Here is a 4,608-nt window from a genome sequence, read left to right on the forward strand (position 1 = left end):
TATATATATATATATATATATATGTATATATATATATAACCAAAATCCATAGTCGTCAAATGTAGCCGAGTATGACTATGTTGTACGTACTTGATTTCGCTATTTATTTGAAGTGTATATGCAGTCATGATGAAACATAGCTATCCTTTTGATGTAATATCATTGATCCAATAGAACATTCAGTATATACCAGCTTGAGGGAATGAAGTCTATACCAGCACTCGGCTGGTACTCATTTCACTTGAGTAGACAAAAGCAACGTAAAATGGCATGTCTGACGCAAAAGTAGAAAATTTTACAAATCATAATATATATATATATATATATATATATATATATATATACACACACACTAGCAGATATACCCGGCGTTGCTCGGGATTAAAATGGCATATAATATGTTACAGTTATGTTGAAACAGGTGATATGGGAAAGGGCAGCATTGACAACAAAACATTTGTGGAGTAAATGCTGGCCTAATTCGACTAAGCAACATACTATGCGTCTGTTTGGAGTATTTCAGGCCCTAACCTGTCATGGAAAACTGAAGGTGGGGGTTATGTGATTTTTGAACGTACCGAAAAGCTGTCAGTGGATATACTCTCTTTTGCAGCAGTCGGCGCTGTGTCTAACACGACCCATCATCTGAAATTTTAAAACCTCCTTCGGGTTTTTTGTCCTACATCACGCATAAAGTAAATTTGGAGGAACTGTGGTTGTTCATTTGTGGGTAAGAGGGAACCAATGAGGTGATAGACTTGCCCTTGAACTTTGATGTCGCGTAAGCGCAGCCTACCCACGAACTAGCAAAGCATGTACTTTGTGTATTTGCATTCTGTATTGTTTATATCCCTCGAACTATTCTAACTCATATTTGAATACACTCACACACACACACATATGTATGTATGTATGTATGTATGTATGTATGTCGCTGTATTGAGTCCGTTCCGTAGACTCCGTGTATTTGATGAATATGCCTGTGAGCGTACATGTGTGCACGACTGAGTGTATGATGGCCTTCTGCTCAGTTTCTGTCAACCGAATTTGAACTCACAAGCTATTAGTCACCCGGAAACCATAGATTGTGAGACGCATAAAACAATACAAAAACCCCGACGTAGAGGTCCTGAGCAAGAACAATAGGTTTTTGAAGCTTCATACGATTTCGTTTTATTACTTCTCTAGTTTGATTTCAAGTTCCACGAGTGAAGATAACTCCATTTGTTGAGTGTCGTCGATAAAATAAATAACAACAATAACGATGAAGTATTAATTTAATTGGCTGAATCCTTCCTTTTAGCACTATGCTGGCAGAAAGGGTTTGGAGAGGATAATTACAAATTTATACAGCAAACTGCATATACAACAGAACTATTTATGGCTTGCTTAATACCATGAAACCCCGAGATCAGAGATTAGCCTATGCCTCTATGTATCTGCCCAGCCATCATCACCCCATCTATCCAGCCATATATGCATTGCAATTATACACACACACACACACACACAATATATATATATATATATATATATATGCATATATGTATGTGTGTGTGTAAATATATATGTACATATATACATATACAAACTTACAGTCGTACACATACATACATAATATATACCCATCATATATACATGCATACATACATATGCATACATAATACACATACATACACATCGATTCTGATTATGTTATTATTAGGACTGTGTAATTAATCGAATTTGGTTGCACGGTGGGCGTTATGTAACGAGATTTTAATATATTTTCAGTAAGCACGGTATTATGGCTATGTTACATATATGAATTCCATATTACAAGATTAACATATTTTTCTGCGTGCAGCACAGCTTCACCCTCACAGTGTAAACTATATTTCTATTGATAAATACGATTATAGTTTGGACAATCATTTTTCTTGACCACAGTGAGATTCACAAGTTTTTTCTATACCTGCTTACCCTTTCGTCATTTCCGATATTGGTGGTAAATGCCATGTAAAGAATATAACCTAAAACGGTTGGCTAGAATGAAACACACATGTATTAATTATTCTTTTAATCTCTAATTTTTAATCGTTTTACTTGTTTAAGTCATTAGGCTGCGGCCATGCTGGTGCACCGCCTTGAAGAGCTTAGTCGAACAATTCAGCCCAAATAAACATGGCACTTATTTTGTATATACATACATATATATATACATACATGTGTATACACACATACACACATACACACACACATATATATATATATATATATATATATATATATATATATATATATATGCGATAGGCTTCTTTGCGTTTCCATCTACCAAACCCCTCTTAAGGTATTGGTCGACCAGGACGATAGTACAAGACTCTTGCCCAAGGTACCCTGCTGTGGCACCGAACACGGAACCTTGCGGTTGGGAAGCAAACTTCTAACCACACAGCCATGTCTGCACCTTTTTATATATATATATTTCGGTGGAATCGTATCATTAACATGCCGGGCAAAATGCTTTGCGGTATTTCGTTCGTCTTAGCGTTCTGAGTTCAAATTCCAAGGTCGATTTTGCCCTTCATCCTTTCAGGGCCGATAAAATAAGTACCATTTGGGAACTGGGGTCGATGTAATCAACTTACTCCTTCCCTTGGACATGCTGGCCTTGTGCCAAAATTCGAAATTACTATTAGTCACACCGATAATGCTGGTCATTTATATGGTATAGTAGAAGACGTAGCAGTAGCAGTAGTAGTAGTAGTGGTGGCAGTGGTGATGCTGGTGAGGATGGTGGCGGCGGCGGCGGAAGTGATGGTTGATTAACTTCATATCTGCATCAATTTTCATTGGGACACCCTTTTCAGACGTGTCTTTTGATAATGAACTGTTACCGAGTCGTTTCCTCTCTTGAATCTGATGGTATCTTTTGAACTCACTACTGTAAACAGTTTAACTCTCTCGTTACCTGAGACCGCCCCCTGGTTCTATGATGCAAACACTTTGTTCTAAAGTGAACTCAATTAAAACCTTCCGCCAAAATTTCATGTTAATTTATGTTCTCAGCTTAACAATGACAGAGATATTTCAAATTTTTCTTTACTCGTATTTTAAAAATTAATTGAAACAAAGATGATGTATTCCAGTAGAAATAGTGTTACGGAAGAGTTTTAACACTTATCAATACTATTTTGTTTGCATGGCTTCTCTTCTTTCACTAGTACATATTTACAGTTGGTTGGACTCCATTAAAGTCAGAGCAGAGCGCTAATGATGTAATATGGCAGTTACTAACACGTTTTCCTTCGCAGCAACAACCTGCATAGCTAGGACTTTCCCATTGGGAATTAAATTGGATATTACAGAAAGAGGAAGCGCTAAGTGGTTAAGAAGTTCACTTCACCAACACGAAATCTCGGGTTCGATCCCACTGTCTGACATAAACGAGTGTTGTTTTTTTTCCTGTTTTTTTTTCCATAGTTCGAGTCGGCTCAAGCCTTGTGAGGGGAAACTTGACAAATAGAAGTTGTACAAAAGCATTTTGGGTAGAGTGTACCGGTAATTCAAAGGTCCAGCTAGCTTTGCCACACATTGAATTACACTATTCCTCCACTGAGAATTAACATTAAGAGTATATGTGTCAGTGGAACACTTAGTTACTTATGTGTTCGTTTAACGAGCAGGAAGCTCTCTTGATCAAACAACTGAATACTCATCGTCGAGAGCGTCGTAAAACCATTAGTTTTGACGGACCAGCACTCAGAGGAAAGGCTTTTTATTGAAGTGGTAGTAATAATGATCGAATTTTATCGCGGTTAACTGCAACGTCACCACAATGATTGTATTGATAGGAGTGTGAATTGATTTGTTATTCATTTAACGAAAATCAGGGAATAATCTCGGTTTAGGAAAAATAAAATATAAAAAGGAAAGGAAAAATATTACAGATAGCAGCAAGGCACTTATATAATAGAAAGTGAAGGTGCAATCTATGGCTCCGCAGCCATTGGCGTCTTAATTGGCAAGGTTCTGATAGATAAGACAGTTCTTTACGTAAATAACAGATAGAAGATCGATCACGCATGATAACTGAATACAACATTTTAGATGCTATCATAAATCGACCCAAAGATCATGGCGATTGTTAAATAACCTGCTGGCACTTTGGAAGATCAGGTTGTAAATATGTTGTTACTGAAGAGAAAGAGAAAGAGAGGGGGGAGAGAGAGAGGGACAGGAGACAGTAAGAGAGACAGTGTCTGTCTTTGTGTATGAAAGAGAGGGGGAGAGGGAGAGAGAGAGTGAACTTATGAGACTTTGTGTGTATGATAAAGATAGATAGATAGATAAATAGACAGATAGAGAGAGAGAGAGAGGGGGGGGTGTTAATATTGAAAACGAAACAGAATTGAGCTCAGAGAAGACACCCACAAAAAGAGAGGGTGAGCTAACTTGCTACTTAGATACATTAATACTAATACAGACGAATATACACTCACACATGTACACACACACACACGAACGTATAAATCAGGTAAATACCGATGTACTGAATGACATTCGAAAACTAATTTTTAATGAAGTGATATTTACTCCTAAATGGGAGAAAGAAAATAAAAACTCAAC

At 37.1% G+C, this 4,608-nt stretch overlaps 1 protein-coding gene across 13 annotated transcripts in view; it reads right to left on the minus strand.

Moving 5' to 3' along the window:
- The window catches only part of LOC106875983 (uncharacterized), a 268,731-nt gene that overhangs the window by 70,146 nt on the left and 193,977 nt on the right, over positions 1–4,608 (minus strand). The window lies entirely within an intron of this gene.

This window comes from Octopus bimaculoides, chromosome 9 (assembly GCF_001194135.2).
Source record: "Octopus bimaculoides isolate UCB-OBI-ISO-001 chromosome 9, ASM119413v2, whole genome shotgun sequence".
Taxonomy (NCBI): domain Eukaryota; kingdom Metazoa; phylum Mollusca; class Cephalopoda; order Octopoda; family Octopodidae; genus Octopus; species Octopus bimaculoides.